The 18,039-nt window shown below is 35.6% G+C and overlaps 1 long non-coding RNA gene across 1 annotated transcript in view; it reads right to left on the bottom strand.

Moving 5' to 3' along the window:
• Positions 1–547: 547 nt before the first annotated feature.
• The window catches only part of LOC125320491, a 56,743-nt gene continuing 39,251 nt past the window's right edge, over positions 548–18,039 (bottom strand). Inside the window, exon 3 of the long non-coding RNA XR_007201129.1 lies at positions 548–1,731. This is a non-coding gene — a long non-coding RNA (uncharacterized LOC125320491). The remainder of the gene's footprint in view (positions 1,732–18,039) is intronic.

Below are 18,039 nucleotides of genomic sequence, written 5' to 3'. Positions count from 1 at the left end.
TTCAACAGGATGCAGTGAAAGAGAGTGTGAATAAATTAGAGGAAGGAGATGTAAAAAGTAAAACGTATGAAAATGAGAACAAAAAAATTGGTCAAAATTTTCTGCTGGTTTGTTTGTTGGTTTTTTTTGGGGGGGGGGGTTGGTTTTTTTTGTATTGGGTGAAGTTGCTTGTTTTTTTGGGGGGTTGGAGATTTTTCAGTAAGAGAATTGTAAATTCTGACAGTCTCTTCAGAATGTAAGTAGCTAGAAATGGAAATAAAAGCATAGTAATGGGAGATAAAAAAGCTGAAAAGAACAACTTAATTAGAGATACTGATAGAGATTTAAAAATAAGTTCTTGAAATTCTTTTTAAATTGTGGGCAATATGTAATAGGAATTAACAAGTATGGGGCTACATGTGCAAAAAGGAAAATTATGACTTTACTCTCCCTTGTACTTTCAAAACTGGAACAAGCAAGACCACAATCAAAGTAATCTCAGAATATGAGAAAAGCAAAAGAAAGACATATGAGAATTGTATTTAAAAAAAACTTATTGACAAAGCAAAAGAAGTTACTGAAAGAGCAGACTGAAGTTACTGAAAGAGCAGGGATGAAGTCATGGGCATGGAACAAAAATTTCAAAAAGTTATTAGTGCAAGAGATGAATACTGCTGAGAACATAAGAAATTAAAGGGCTGGTGTAGGAGAGATTTGGTAACTATGTAACTACTTTTCCAATTCTTAAAACACAGTGACAGTATGGTAACAATTGTGAGGTTTATGTGAGTATCAACACAATACAGCCCAGTGTTGACCATGACCACTATTAACCAAAATCAAGTTATTTAAATAATACTAGATCTCTATTTAACAGACTATCATGAAATTTATTATAATAGTACTTTTAGTCAACAGTCTTATCATGCTTTTACCAACAGTGTGATCAATATAAGCATTATATCTAGCCTACAATTTCACCCACCACTTCAAAAGCTTCATAAATCATCAACTTTTATAACTTCTTGATTACCTCCTAATGTTCATACAAAACAAGGATAAAAACAAAAATCACCCTCTGATGAAAGCATGCTGAGCACTTGAAAAACTTTTATTAAATGATATCCAGTTAGCAACACCCTGTTGGGCCATTGCTGTGTAGTGATGATTATGGAGTGCTCTTTCGCATAAACTGAATAAATCTCATAAATTGTTGATGGAGGTGCTTTAAAATATCATCTATTGACCAACTTTACCCCAGCAACAGAGCAGAATTGATTTACTTTGCCTCTCTTCTAAGAAATTTTATCCATAGCCTGGGGCTTGGGGACTGTACAGCAAACAGATCAATCCAATGTACTTTCAAGGGCTGGAGAAAGCTGTTCACTTCATGTCTGGGTTCCCTGAAAGGTCTGTGTCTTGCTACCCAATTTACTGAGGCTTGCTCACAATATGACAAGAAAGGCGGATGAGGGTAACCTGTCTTTAACATCAAAGAGAGTTCACAGAGGTACGATTAAAGGTAAAATTGTCAGGCCAATTTTTACAATGAGGTTCAGTCTACAGGAGACATGTAATTGAATTTCAGTTCCACTGGAGCCCCAGTTCCACAACTCGCCTTTTCCCTTCCTTGTTCTGCCTTGGCTGTTACAGGGAGTGTGGAAAGGCAACAGGCCATGCTTCACATGGCCCATGTGATCTCTATCCATCAGACAGACTCCTTGGGCAGTACAGCTCCACGCAGATTGCAACCTGATGACAGAACAAAAACAAAATAGAGGAGATACTAAGACCAGCAATGCCTTATGTTTCTGTTCCACCTCTAAAAGATTTGCAATATAGATCTCTTCCACAACACTTTCTTAACTTGTACAAGATATGGGAAATATTTTTGTTTGTCTACAGCCTTCAGTGAACTAAAAATGCCCATTAGCATTTTAACCCACTTGCCTTTAGACCTTTAGGGAAAATTCTTTTTTGCTACTTTTTAGTCACACTGGTAATGAAGAAGTGAATTACTCTAGAGCTCTTTGCACTATTATGCCTCTCTCTTTCATACTTTTGTGATGCTGCTTTGCTAACATACTCCTCACCATACTGAAAAAAACCATGAACAAACACTACTTGAAGTTCATTTTGGAAAGATAACTAAACAAAACCAGGTGAATCTAACTGCAGTAAAGAGTCATATATCTCATCAATATTGCCCTTGCAATAGCATGATATCTTACATTTGGGTGACATCTCAGGAAAACAGAATACCCTTTTGGACTCTATATCTAACAAGGACCATTGGCTTCTTTGGGACTGCCAGTGCATTTGAAATTAACGGATTCGTATATGAGATAAAAGATGGAAGTCATTTAATACCTTACCAAACTGTCTCATAAGCTCTGAGGCAGGCATGGAATTGTTTTCCTTATAATAAAATCCACAAAAGATCAGTAGAAAATCCCCTATGTGAGGCAGTTAGAAACATCTTCTTAAATCCCCCCAAAAATGAGGTGCTCGTTGAAGCCTCTCATGGTTATTAACTGACCCAGACATGGCATTGCCTATCAACTTGCATCTCCTGTCTCACCTAGCTTGTAATTCTCCTTTGGGTCCGATCTTTCACAGAGTGTGGAAATAAGACTTGAATTCAGCCTTCCACACCTGGGGACACATATGAACATGATTTTCGTAATTACCTTCAATCTTACTGTATGTAGAAACCACTAATCCCACTTGAAGTCATTACAGAGGTAACACAGCCTGGTGCTATAAGGTGGTTCCTTCACTCAGATAACATTTTTAAATAAAGTGGCATCTCCAATATTATATTTTCTGGTTAAGTGTTTTTACATTTACTTCCAAAGTGTTCTCATTTAAGGAAAACTATTCATATATGCCTTCGTACCAGGCAGTTTAACAGCCAGGAACTTAAAATACCAATTAAAATATACTGTCAAAAAAGAAAAACCAGCTCTATTTTTCTGGAGGTGTTCCCAAGATGCAGCCAAACTAACAACGAGTTTTAAATTTTCTGTACTCCGTGTGCTATGTCTGCTGCTCACCTGGGAATTAGTCCCTCTCCTGCATAAATATGCACCAGATGGCTGAGGAGGGCCTTTGGAAGGCCTGAAAGGGCACTCTACAGAAGAGCTGTAGTGTCACACTCAGGAGGCACTGAACTAGTCTTTTGTGAAGCATACTGTCAGCCATTTATCATAGTACTACATATTCAAGGAAAAAACAGGCAACTAGAGAAGGAGGGCAGAAAGTGTACTCTTCCAAGGTCACTTCTGCCAAACAGACATCATGCTATTTGCCATGAAAATGCCACACTTCTTTTCCTCCTCTCTTAGTGAGACTTCCTTTTTATTTCCTTAAATGGGGGTCTAAGTCTGAGGTATATTTCCTCAGCTATTTGTGTATGTCTGTGAAAAGTTTATTTTATCCTTGTAGAGGCCAAAATATCAAGTTTCTAACAGGATCACAGTGAGGGAAGACAAGGCTTCAGATTTAGCAGGAGGCCCAGGCATGTGGGGAGAGTATGAACATATCTGCTGCAGTTTTGTAATTGCTTGCCACAAGTCAGCTCAGTCTTTGTTTTTGTTATTGTATACACATAAGGAACATTAGCACAAAATATCTCAGTGTGTCTACAATATAGGAGCAAGAAGATTCAAGTTGTCATCTTGTTAAAATGCAGACCCATGCTGGCTAATTATTTGTAGCTAGGTACAGATGTCAAACCCTAAAAAGGTGGCATTTACCGAGGCAAAGTGTAATGGCTAAACTGTTTTTTACTCGCATCATCTATACAAAGAAAAAACCTAACCAAATAAACAAGGTGTCTTCTTTCCTACTATTAATAAACTAGTTTAAAACCAGCATAAATTTTAAGAGTTTTAATGGAAAAGAACAAAGCAGAAAGAAACATTAACATGCTACTTAAAAAAATAAACAAACTAACAAAACACCAAGCACTACAGTCTGATTTAAAATTTCTCTGTGGCTTCTGAAAAAAACCCTACTTTTAATTATTTCAATAGGAGTCAAGTTCTTTGGAAAATATATTAGGATATTACTTGTTCATATCACACATCTAATTATCAAAACTGGAAATTATATTTTGTCTGATTACTTTTAATTCCTGCACCCAGCATGCAATGGTGAAGTCATTTTCTCTCTTCTTTGTAGCAGGTGGATCACCATAAGGACAATTTTTAAAGCTTCACATTTTTTCAAGGCTGTTCACAGAGTTCTGAATACATATACAAACTCCTCTAACAGGTAACAAGGTATCCAAGTACCTCCTACACACTGCTTTTTAAAATACTTCCCTCTTTAACTGAAGGACTAAGGGGAGGACTGGTGTGACAATGAAAAATTGAAAAAAAAATAAAAGGCATCTTAGATGATGATGTGTTTCAGAGGTAAGAGGGGTATGGGTCACACTCTGTGCAGATAAAGTTTTGAATGCTTTGAGCACAGACCAAGGATGTTCATATCTAAACTTCCTCAATGCTCAGAAAATTTTGAACTGGTCCATTTTCCTTTAGTGTCCTCATAGGCTCTGTAGGCCATATGACAAATAAGAGGACATCTCTGCATGCTCAAACCTTCCAGAAATAAGCCTAAAGGCAGAAAAAGTACATGTCCAGTTGCCCATACAATAACATTTAACTGGAATTTTCTTGTTTTTAATGTTTTCTTAACATAAGCTCTCATTCCCCAAATTACTCAGAGTTGGTCGTTTTATCACATAAGCTGTGTTCTTTCAGACTTGCAGACCTTGCACCTGTAAATGCAGAAAAAGTGTTTTGATCTGTTGCTCCACTTATCCTTACAGCCTTGTGAGAGTACTATAGGGAACCCATTATCTGAAAAGGTGGCAGATCAGTGCAGAACTGAAAAAGAACCACTCTGAAACTCGAACCAGAGAAATGTGATGCTTAGTCTCAAGAAACTCTTTTAATGTACACACGACATTTGCCTCCTGGATTCATGTTGGGAATAAGGCTGACTAACACTCTCTAAACTTCCCAGAAATTCTCTCCAGTTTAGTTCATTTCAGCGAACTTGTTCAGGAAGGAACAAAACATTCTCTAAGTCTCATCCTGGCAGAGCACAACAGTAAAAAAGAAAAACCAAAGAACAGAACAAGAGCTTGAAGGATCAATACTCCCATCTTGTGGCTGCTGAAGAAAATGCATATGTCTAAGTAAAAATGGAAAAACTGTTTCATGTAGATAGTTTATAAATATTAATTTACTTGAAAAGACATTTTCTTTTATGTTGCAATCAAATTTGGATCTTAAAATTACCAGTGTTATATTCAGAGAAGGAAGTATGTGGAAAAATTTTCATTCAGCCACAACAAATTAATAATTGCAGCAAATTTCTAATTGCAGGAAGGTGAAAGGATGAAATCCACTTTTGTGATACTCTGAATTCAAAGTATCCTGAATGAAGGCAGGGAGGTTATGGAACTCCACAGGCTGGGGGCAGTAGGTCATGCTGAAATTTAAGGATACATGATGGAGGAGTAACAAGCACTTAATTCACAACATCTGGATGCAATAGATACAACTCTCCTTTCTGTAATTCTGTGAACCTCAGAAGAAGGAGCAAGTCTCACTTTTCCTGGGTCTTCCAACAGATTTTTCTTCTTGATTTATTAGTTACCTACATAAAGCTGAAATGAAGAGCATGTGGCTAATATGCCTCATTAGAGGCCCTATATGGTTCCTGTGTTAGGTACCTACTTACTTACACAAATCAGTGCTGAATGAACTTGTTTCCTCTATCATTTCCCTGCATCTGCACAAATTCTAAGATAGTATGCATCCTGACCCTTGATTGGGATCTCAAAGAACGCTTAATTTATGATGTGTGCTAATACCAACACCACCATGAGAGTACTCCTGTGCTGTTTGGAAGACACTGACAGTGAGAAATTTGCTTTAATATTTGGCCATAAAAAATTCCTGGAAAACACCAAACACACAGTTTCAGAACATAAAGCTCTCAGTGGAAACTCATCTGGAAACATGGTTGTAAAGTTGAAATGAATGACAGTTACAGAGATGATAAATCAGATATTATCACCTTAATAAGAATCAAATATGGAAGGAAAAAACTTTTCCCAGAAGCTTGAACACATTTTAAATATTCTGATTCACATAAAAAATCCTAAGTATATAGACTGAGAAGATTTAAGGAATGTTGAGGCCCAGGCTCATACAAACTGTGTGTTTTTCTCACCTGGTAGATCCATGTGACTGAAATGAGACCAAGGCCCAGCCAACTGAACTGGAAGTGGGATTTCTAGGAAATACATGATCTGTGCATGAAGAAAGGGGCTGTGTCTTACCAAAGTAGAAAGGACAAAACATAGTGAACCCTCCTGCAGGTCAACAGCCTTTACACCAGGTGAAATTGGCCTTGAGAGCAAGCTGATTCATTATCAGACATTTCAAAGACAGAAACAACCAGTCAGGAGGACTCTGTTCTCTAACAAGCCTACTGGAAAAAATGTGTCAACAGAAGTTCTCACCTGAGGTTCCTAGCAGAGGAATTGCTACTCCACAGGTGAATGCAAGTTTGCTCATAAATCAGACCCCCAAAGCAGTGTTAAATTATGAGGGAGCACAAGACTGAAGTCAGAGCCTGTGAGCTTCAGGTTAATAAATGCAGTAATCATGGGATATAGACTGTAAAAAGGGAGACAAGACACAAGAAGAGCAGCAGCAATAGCATCTTCAAATCTACACTACCCTATAAGTACACAGGTCAAAACACCTAGCAGTGTTAAGTTAGTGCTTCAATTTGGTTTTTTTGCTGTAGTTTGAGGGGGGAAAAATAAAGAGGATTCTCCCTTTGAGAAAGAAGCTGTTCATTGCTTATTAAAAACTGTCTCATAACAATTAAACTGTGAATGAGGGATGTTCACCACAGTCAAACATGAGTGAGGAATGCAGTATGAAAATGAAATATATGTTGGGCTGTATTAATAACAGTGTGACCAACAAACTGATGCAAATGATGACACTGCAGTACTAGAAACCTGTTATGCTGCCTGTGGAATATGGGGTTTAGTTTTAGACAGCTAACCTTTAGTGGCTTCAAACTGAAAGAATTTGGTTTAGATATTAGAAAAAAAAATATTTACTGTGAAGGTGGTGATGCAGTGGAACAAGTTTCCCAGAGAAGTTGTGGATGCCCCATCCCTGGAAGGGTTTAAGGCCAGATTGGATGGGGCTCTGAGCAACCAAGTCTATATCCCAAACACACAGCAGGGGAGTTGGAACTAGATGATCTTTAAGGTCCCTTCCAACCCAAACCATTCCATGATTCTATGATTTTTAAAAAGTGGTAGTGATAAACCTGAGAGAATCTAGAAGAGGACGAGCTGCTAAGATGATCAGGGGCTGGAGAACCTGCTGTTAAGAGTGTCTGAAGGGACTCTGTGCATGTGTCCCTGAAGAAGAGAGGACCTGATTGCAGATTCCCCTACCGCAAGGTGCATTCTAGCCTTTTCATCTGAGAGATGCATGAGGGGAAAAGATAGGGGTCAGAAGGTGCAACAAAGGAAATTGTAACTGTATATTAAAAAAGTGGTTCTCCATGATAGCCCTGAAGGACTGGAAGAGGTTGCTTGGAGAGGGTGTGGAATTTCCATTCTTAGGGATTGCAAAACTCAGTTGAACATTGAATCTTACACTGAGGCTTGATGTGAGTTGTGCACTAAGAGGCCACAGCAGAAGACCCACAGAGGTCCCTTTCACCTGAATTTTTCTACAACTGTATATTTTAAGAGATGAGGCACAGTGTGGTAAGAAATGCTGGAAACAGAATAGAGCTTAAGCCATAGCAGGGAAATTTGGCTACAATATAAATACAGCATCCTCAAATGCAGTTTGCACAGCTGCCAGCCTGGTCTAGTCACATGTAAGATCAGCAGAAATTATATCAACTGCATCACAATCCAACACTATAACATTAGTCCAATGTGACAGATGTAAAAGATAAACTGTAGCTAATTATTTACTTGCTGACTATAGGTTAAGAATGGAACCTTAATTAAAATGGTTTTGTGGTAAACAGAATCAGTGAAGCTTTGCTTCAGAAGAATCTTTATTTCTTTTCTCACTTGTATAATTCAACACACATCTTTTCTATCCTCACCAGGAAAACAATCAGCAGTACTGTGGCTCTCTTCAGGACTAGCCAGCAGCCATCTGCTGTCAGATAAAATGTGTAGAAATTGAGTTCTGCTTCCACTTTGTTCTGGGGATAAAATACCTGGGTTCCACCCCCTCACCCACCTGGTGTATGTGTAAATTCCACAGAAACAATCTTCTTGGTAAGATTTCCTTCAGCTTCCAAACGTGGTTGAAATTGGGTAACAATTTAAAATCCTAAGGTGTATGAGCAAACATCTGGCCTTGTTTTCTAGGCTTAATGCAAATATTTATAATAAAATATATTTAATAATTTTGATCACGGCGTTCATACTGTGGAAGCAGGTAAGAGGGAGCTGACAAGATATTCTGACCATGATTTTTTCCCCATTAGAAATCAGAGCAAAAACCAGTTCTGGCATGAAAGAGAATTTTTTTTAAATTTACTGTCCGTCAGACAAGCTGTATTTATAGGCTGTAATTTATTTCAAGTGACAAATAATTTAAACTGAAGAAGACTGTGCTTATTTTTCATATAGCTGGGAAGTACAGAAAAAAATACAGAAAAAGTCACTGTTTTAACTCCCTTCAAGCAATTTTTTAAAAAGTTTTTGTCAGGATAAAATATCCCTACAGATTTTCAAGAACAGCTTTTCCTATAGAAAACTTACATGAGATAAATATTGTGCAAATGTAATGTGCATCAGATAAATAGATATTTTAGGATGTAAATGTTGTTAGAGGTAGTAAGCATGCTGTTTCTCTAGTAGTGCAATAGATATAATGGTCTTCAGATTGATGCAGCTCCTGAGATCATGTCATCAAAATTTATGTACATGACTTTTTACTCCAGCTATTGTTGAATCATAGGTACCAAATGTGAATATATATAATCACCATATTAGAACAGACGTGTTTTCTACAGAATTCCAAAAGGCTCCTACTTACTGAATTACATCACTAACTTCTCATGCTAAGAATAGAAATTGAATTTAATCATTAAGTAATACCATAAGGTTTAAGATCTTTGAGTGCACCATGTATTCTACATTACTAGATACTAAACCATAGTATTGATACGGACACAGTGTTAAAATAAATGTATTACAGAAGGTTACATTGATCATACAGAGACAGATGGTGCTTGAATGGAAAACATGGAAGCAAGCCTGATCCAGTTACTAGATCACCTGCCATTTGCTTATCAGTTATGAAATCAGGGTCTTAATAATTCAAAGAAAAATTTGGAGTTTGATAAAATCTTAATGGATTTTGGTTCTGGTGAGAAGAGTGGGAAATTTTAGTAGCAGTTGTGCTTTTTACCTTGCTGAAGAAAGAGAACAAACTGGAGAAGTCAATGACTTATAGAGTAAGAATTTTGAAATGAATGTGCCCTTTGCATCAAAATACAATTACAATCAAAACACCTCCATTTGGAAAACTTCTGATCTAAGCTGACTTTAGCTTACACTGATGAATATAACAAAAACCTAAGAGAATTTTCCAATCACCAGACAGTCACAAAGATGTTATAATAAATAGGCGCACAATTTTCATGGCAGACTACATGTGTAATTAAAATAATGGGGCATAAAAAGAAAATAGCTTTCACTTAGCCATGCAAAGATGATTCTATATATGAAGAAACAGCTGAGTGTAATTTCTGTTCAGCTGCTTAAAAGATGACATATGGGAAAGTCTAGATGAGAGTATTCTCTAGTTCTCTCTTTCACGGTGGTAATATTTTAATCTATGATTTGAGATATGCATCCAAAAAAAAGCTGTTCAGTCTGCTTTTTTGGAATACATAGGTCTCATATCTAATTCACAAACTTAAGCTTTGTAGTATTTTCATCCAATACCATCCACACAAAAATAATAGTCTGTTTCCCTGCTAAGGAACTCTTGCTCTAGACTGGACAAAGAAAAGTTAAAATGCTGTCAAAAATCAATGAGACTCATATATTTCTGTACTAATATATCTCATCAATCAGAATGGGACAAATACACATAATTAGCAAACTTAAATCCAGTATACAGCAGTCATGTTTTAAGAAAGACATTTATTTTGAAAGTTTGGAAAAAGCAGTTGCAGATTATTTCTGTTACCCTGCTATTATGGATAAAGTCATCCTAAATAATGTACATGTCCCTCATCTCTAAGATTTCTTTTCTACATTACAGAACTATCTAGCCACCAAAAGTCAGCAGTGAGATATATTGTGAATGGGATTCCACAGAAAGGTAAAATATATACTGTGTGCTTCCTACCAGAAGATAAAACAATAATTTGTAGGCCAGACGAATATCTCCTATGTATAATGATATAAAACAATGTTTACAAATGTATATTCTCGTACAAATATGGTGCTCAGTGTCTCCACATACAAATCTACAATTATTTGTCTTCTGTTTTACATGATAGTGTCATTCCATACCTAAATGCCTTATTTGTAACATGAATGGAAATTTCTCCCTTTTCTATCAGCAACTTCCCCAGATAAAAACACTTTCTTAAACAACTTCTGGTGCAAAATGTTTCTTTAATTTCTTGCTGTATGACACTGATCTGTACTTACATCTGTAAGATGTTCTTTTGTTGGTAGAGAATGGGGCTTTGGCCTTCAGCTTCAAAACCAAAAATTTTTAAAATGTTTAAAGTACAAAATAGTACTAAAATTAGTATTTAGAACCTCTAATGAAATTTTGAACCAATAAATCAAAAATTGAGGCTTTTCTCTTCTCTTATGTTAAACAGCTCTGTCTCTAATGGACTCTATCCAGCAGGATGCTGAATATCTCTAAATATAATTTAAAACTCTTGCAGGACAACAATGTTCTGTTGAGAAGTTTTGTTAAAGGATTTTTACATAAAGTACAAGATGAAAACAGTTTGTCCAGCAAATCTAATTCAATGCAACACAATTTGAAGATTATGATGGAATGATTGCTCTGCATATATGGAATATCATAAGCAATAATGATTCATTGCGCTAATTTATTATCATCACTGATATTACCACAAATAAATTATTGCTATAAAATGTGGCTTGAAATATAATGCAATTAGGATGCTACTCTGTCACTACTTTACACTATTGTAAAAACTGATGATGTTACTCAAACAGTTCCTGCTACAAGTAGCTACAAATAGGACAGATCTAAAGTTGGTTTCAATGCGAGTAGATGTTTTGAGGTCATCTGAAGATAGAGTAACACATAGAGTTATATAAAGTATTTTTCAAAATACCTAGAGCAGAATGGGACCCTGAATTATCTTACTGTTATTGTTATGGTTATGAGGCTCGTCTCACTCTTTCTACACTATTTAAGTATTATGTCAGCAATACTTTAATGTTAGCACAACCACAGTGGGGCACCACAAGTGGGGCATTCTGAACACTTAGAAATTCAAATATTTGCATAGTCTGTTCAGAATTAGCTAATTAGAAAGGTCTAGAGACTCAAAGTCTCAACACAGCAATTTTTATGATAAGCAATTTAAAATAATTTTAATGTATTTTTTTTAATGAAAAATAATTTTAAGGAAAATTTTCAGTTAAAATGGGTTATACAGTCTTGTTTTACTCCCAGAAAAATGTTTATCTGGGCATAGGATGGACATCACATTAAAAAGCCCTCAGGAAAAGGGACAAGAAAGTAATGGATGAGTTCAGGTTTCCAAAATCACATCTTTCTCGCATCTAAAGTAGCACGTAAAGAACTTTCCAGAAGCGTCTTGAAGAGCTCTATGGATCAATTATTCACTCAGACTGGACAAATGCTTTAAACTGTGTATTGTCCACTGTTGATAAAGAAATATAACAGACATGGTCACTGCAAGTGCCTAGCAGATGATTCCTCTGAACTAAATGTTTTTTTTATTTCAAGAAGAGTAAAAAATATTCAAAAGAAGGATAGGCGTATAGAGTTTTAAAAGGGTGTCTTAGGCAGGATCTCTGCAACACTATGGAGCATAAAGTTCTGATCCTGAAATAATGCTGTTCTTTCTTATTTAAATATTACAGCTGTCACAGATTGAAGTTCTCCAGGATTATGTATGACACTCTCCATTGACCTTGGACTGCTCTCATCAAGTTTGAGATATGTTCAGGCAGAAGAATTGCTGTAGCGTGCAAACTTTCCCTCCATGCTCTGTTTCTGTGCTATGTGAGATTGAAGAAGGGTAAGGAAAAAGGAGAAGTTACCATCTCTGACACTCAGTCTTTAGTAGAAGAAAGTTGTCTCTTGTTCTTGGGAAGGGTCTAAATTCCAGTACAGTGTTCTGGATGCAGTTTAACAAATGGTATGAGTATCATTATAATGGACGATTTTACAAATTAAACCACTGAACACATGATATTTCAAGCTACAGCCACAAGGTAGCAGAATGACTTTAATTTGAGCCACTTTTATGATGTAATAGATGTCCAAACAGATAAGAAAATCACATATTAAAAAAAAGAAACCACCACACATACCTCTGTCCTCCCACTCTTAAAAAACAGCCCCCAGACATTCCTTAATGACTTATATGGTAGCATTCAGCTGTGTCTTGAAGTTCAGTGAAAGGAAAATTGGGGTAATGTGTAATGCAACCTCATTAAAGATAAAGACTTAAAAGTTATTTCACAACCCAGGAACTACAGTTCTTTTTCTCTCTTTAAACTCTTATGAGAGAAAGAAAGTTTTTGGAGCAGAATATCATTATCAAGCAATTTTGTCACAGAGTTCTAAGGGATGATAGCTACCTTACTGTCTGTACTTGTGCAATATATTGCAGAGTGAAGAAATACTTTCATTTAAGTCATTTTTTCTCAGTTTTATTTTATGGTTTACTTTATGTTACCACTGAACTTCAAGAGTAGGCTTCCTCTAGGGTTTAAGCTCTGAGGCAATTAAGATCTTAAGTATTTAGAGACAGATCTTAGCCCCCATATAGAACATTTTTAAATCCTTCACTTATATGGACAGAAGACAGTTCTATGACATATTAAAATTATAATATTTGATACAGGATTCTGAACTTTTAACTTGCAACCTTGTTAAACATTTTTTCCATATTCCACTAATTTCTTGGCATCTTCCCCAGCTCCCATGACTTGGACTGAACAGGCCATTAGTTTCATTGTGTTATCAATCTCCACAGGGTCTCATGAACCTCTCACCTACAGGAAAGAAAAATTCCTGAGATTTTTTTACGGATTATTTCTCAAGTGCAGTTTCAGGCATAGTCAAATGGGCCAATCCAACCTGATCCTTGTGGTGATGATGTTTTATATGTATTACACATAGGATAAAAATCCTTCTATAGTATTTGGGCGTGATAGCAAGTAGAGACATGGGGAGCAGAAGGGAAACAAGATATAATTACAGACCTCATGTGAGACTAGTTCTAAGGAAAGTAATAGGGAATTAAATTTTAATTTATTATCATTGCCAAATGCTAATTATTCCCGCAAGAGATAATTTCAAAAGATATATTGCTGTTTCTTTGTGTGATTTCCCATGGATATATGTATTTAGTTTTGATCCACATCTTACATGGAGGATGAGATTAAGCGCTTTTGTCTCAGGTAGGGAGGAGGACATTCAAGGCTGAGAATCCCTTAAGGCAAATTCATAAGTTTTGATACACAGTAATGTCATTGGTATGCCAAAATGCATGAAAACACCACTCTTTTGTAATTATAATTACAGTAAACTTAAATTAATACCTGAACTTAAAATTAAATTTATATAATTATTAAACATTTTCAACCTACTCTGTGTTGCTGAGTCACTACTGCACCATGCTTCACAAAACTTCCAGAAAGAGTTGAAAAGTTTTGTTCAGTTATTTACCTTACTTATGTTATCACTTTTTTTCAGAAAATCAGATACTTAAATTTTATCAAGGGTGGCCACAAAAATAGAGGAGAAAGCTAGAAAACCTCCTTTTATTGACTGGTAGGCAGAGAAGAGAGATAAAGTGGTGAAGGGTTATACTAACCAGTCTAGGAAATGGAGAAATAACTGCTGATTAAATACAGATGCTGAACAAAAAGTCACTGCTAATCACACCCGCTGGATACTGCTTTAGCAAAGGAAAGAGTAAAGACGTGATCTCCACTCACTCATCATTTACTTTACTGCCACATAATTCCTCATGCATAAATACTACAGTGAAACTACTTCGGTATTCCACAAATGTTTATACACATAAACAGGGTATTACAAGGAAAAAACGGAATTGACTATTTATAAGAAAGGAATAAATTGTAAATAGAGGCATTAAGGTCATGAAACATCAGAACCCTAGTAGGTATTAGAAATTAATAATTAAAAAGACAATAGAAGAAATCAATTTAAACACAGAATGCAGAATAAGCATTAAAATAAAATTTATGTTAAAAGATATCAACATAATACTAAAATACAGAGTTAAATATAAAGTCTTGAGGTAATATGGCCTGATTATATTTATTTTATGATTACTAAAAGGCTGATCCAAGACCAACCAAGACCAAATCAAAGTTCTGATTGATTTCAAGATGTTTGGACCAGGTTTCAGAAAACAATTAAAGTTGACATATGTTTTCTTGTAAGTTTCAAACATTAAATCTCAATTTTTCAATGTTTCTGGAAAAAAAAGAAATGCAAAAGACGCATGAGCTTTTCTAGAATTCGTTCTTGCGTACACCAAATTGGTCCTCTGAAATGCTCATAAATCAATGAGTTCTCACTCCATAATGCATGGTGCTGTTTTTCATACCAAGACAGAAAAGTTGATAAAGGGTTTATGGGATGCCATCAGAAAGGTATCCAAAATGATATATCACAGACCACATTTTGTGTTTGGAAAACCTTCGGTGTGTTCGTGGAGGTGGCAGGGAATATTTGGAATATATTTGGAGATAGAGAGATAGAGAGATAGATGGATAGATAGATAGATAGATAGATAGATAGACAGACAAACAATATCTTACTGCCAAATATATTTGGAATGCAGCCTCGCAATTTAATCTGTATGGGTAGATCCTTCTGTCTGCACTGATTTTCGCTGTAAAGGAACGTATCCATATGTATTTCTCTTTAGGCTGGAAAAATGTTTTTCTTTAAAAAAAGCATTCATAACACCACCAAAATTCTCTAGTGCTTCTATTTCAGATACCCCAGTGAAGACATCTTGTATTCAGAGAAGTTTAATTTTTCACTCTGGACAAATGAAGCCACTACAAAGCATACAGATTCATATATGAAAATCTAAGCACCTTCAGTTTAAGCTTTCCTAGTCATTTAATTATTGTTCATGTGGAGATACCCAGTGATACAATGAGATCAATATTTTTAAATGGAGTATTACATTAAAAAAAATGAGAGTCTATACATGTTTATGGTGTACATTTATTTTTCAGCTATGGGATATTATATATATATATATATATATATGTATATAACATATGGTACATGAAAATTATTTACTGTATTAGTAAATATTAAACTGCAATTCCTAAAACATAGGAACATTATCCACTGGATAACAGCAGAAGTCTGTTGAGCCCACAATCTAATCTCCAGTAGGGCTGACAGGCAAATATCTGAGTATGGGTAAGAGCACAGTAAGGATATACAATGTCTCTGCCTAAAACCTGAGCGTCTTTTCAGCTCTTCATGAGTTAGAAATGGTTTCTACATTATTTAATCTTCAGTGAATTTCTATTTCATCAAGTTTTCCATTTGCCTCTTGAATCCATGTAGATTTTTATTGTTCACAATATCAGTTGGCAGGGAGTTGCTCTAATCAGCTGTCTTTTGGATGAAGAACTCTCCGTTTTACTTGTTTGAGTCAAATTTATTTTCTCTCTCTCCTTCCACTGCCTGCCCTAAATCCTGCAGTGTTACCTACATCATCATCTACATTCTACAGCATTATCAAAACTGAATTAACAATCCATAACATCGCTGTACCACAATATTTTATTATATATCATCTCCTAAGGACTCATTGCTCTCATCCTTCAGAGGTAGAAAACAAGATAACATTACGCCAGCGTACATAGCTGAACATTCTAACTACCCCTACAACTGGCTACATTTTAATCTATTACTATATACCATTTTGTAATATCTATAAAAAAGAAATGGCACATCGCCTTTGTCAGGAAAGCTTCTGACTCTTTTTCACTTATTTCAACAGAAATGTAAATTAAAATACTAGATGAGAATTCATTCTGCAAAAGCATAGCAATTCAGTGAATGATGACCTTATTCTTCTACCTTAATCATTTATAGGAACAGCACTGTATGGAACAGAAGCTTGAGAGAAATTAATTCATGTGATAAAGTAGGAAAATCTCCAAACCTGAAATTACAGAGCCTGATAGACCCTGAAAAAGTTGGATCCTGCCAACAGTAGGATACTAAGCCAAAGGCCTTATTCTTCAAGCTGATAACTTCAGCCAAAAATCTATGATCATTTGGTTTGTTTCCCCAGAATTTAATGTTTCTATTTGCATCAAGATTTTTGTGCTATTGTTGCATAAGAAATAAATGTTCTAAGGCCATTTCAGATCCAAAATGTGTTTAGCATACAATTTTCCTAATGTCTGGAAATATTGTCCATTGTTTTTCAGGCCAAAAAAAAAGGGATATATTTTTCTATTCCAGAAAACAGCATTAACAATGTAAGTTGGGAAAGGATAGCATTATACACAAGGACTGAAGGAAGTGGGGGTGGGGGAAGCACAAAAAGAAATAGTTTGCTGCGTCGCAAGAGTAAAATGCTCTTCCCTGTTTGACCATATTGAAACTGCTTACCTATGCAAATAGAAATCTACTTTGACTAGTACCTGATGAAGTGATACTTTCAATAATAGCATTGGGTTTGAGGGTAATTTTATTTTTTGCTTATTTTACTTTGTTTGTACAGTTTTGCTTCCATTTTACAAAATCCATAGATTTTGCCTTGGCTATCTAAACCAAGTTGCCTTGTGCTAGCACATCTGGCTATGTGATAAGCAACTGAAATGGCTTTATCTGGCAGTGATGGAAAAATTAATTTAAAAAGCAGCAAAGGTGAATTAGTCTGCTAGAGAGATCAGCAACTACCTTCTCCCACATAGCCTCTTCCAACTCCTGTTTGGAGCCAATGGGAAACTCAAATCGCTTCAGCAGCAGAGAGATAAATTTTTCTGTCAAGTAAATCAACAGCTTTTGAATTTGTGCCTAAATACGGACTTCATGATGTGAAGAATGTCTCTGATGCTGAAATCTGACCAAATTCTCCCCACAGATAGAAGCAGAAAATTCTCAACAGTCTTTAAAAGACCTACATTCTAAGACAGGATTACTGTCATTAAAAACCTTTTGTATTTCTATCAATTGCTTATGCTATTTTTTCATTAGCTCATAGTTGCCTTCACATGAAGATTTTTGTCTTGATCAATCCCAAACCTACTAAAGCCAATGAAAAAACCAGCAGAGTTATCTCCAAAATTTCCATATCACTTTTTAGCATCTTTTGCATTACAAAATATTACTGTATTCTGAATTATTCAGATGTATAAATGGTACTCTGGCATCTTGTGGAAGAATTTCAGTTTATCACATTATTTTATTGTTGTGCAATTTTTAAACCTGTACCTGTAAAAATTATTAAGGTGAAGCCCCTGAACCAGTGGTACACATTTTCACAATGCACCAATTTGTTTTATAAATAGAAGTAAACCCTCCATTTGTTGGCAGAAATTATAACTTTTATCCGAAAACCCTGAATTCCAAAATGAATTCAAAGCAATTTTTAATAAATCATCTTATTATTCATATTCACCTTTTGTGTTTGTTTATTGCCAGCATGCTCTTTTTTATGTCATTATTTTTCTTTCCTACTGACAGTAGTAGTTCTGAT

The sequence above is a fragment of the Corvus hawaiiensis genome, chromosome Z (genome assembly GCF_020740725.1).
Source record: "Corvus hawaiiensis isolate bCorHaw1 chromosome Z, bCorHaw1.pri.cur, whole genome shotgun sequence".
Lineage (NCBI taxonomy): Eukaryota > Metazoa > Chordata > Aves > Passeriformes > Corvidae > Corvus > Corvus hawaiiensis.
This window is presented reverse-complemented; position numbering and strand designations above follow the sequence as displayed.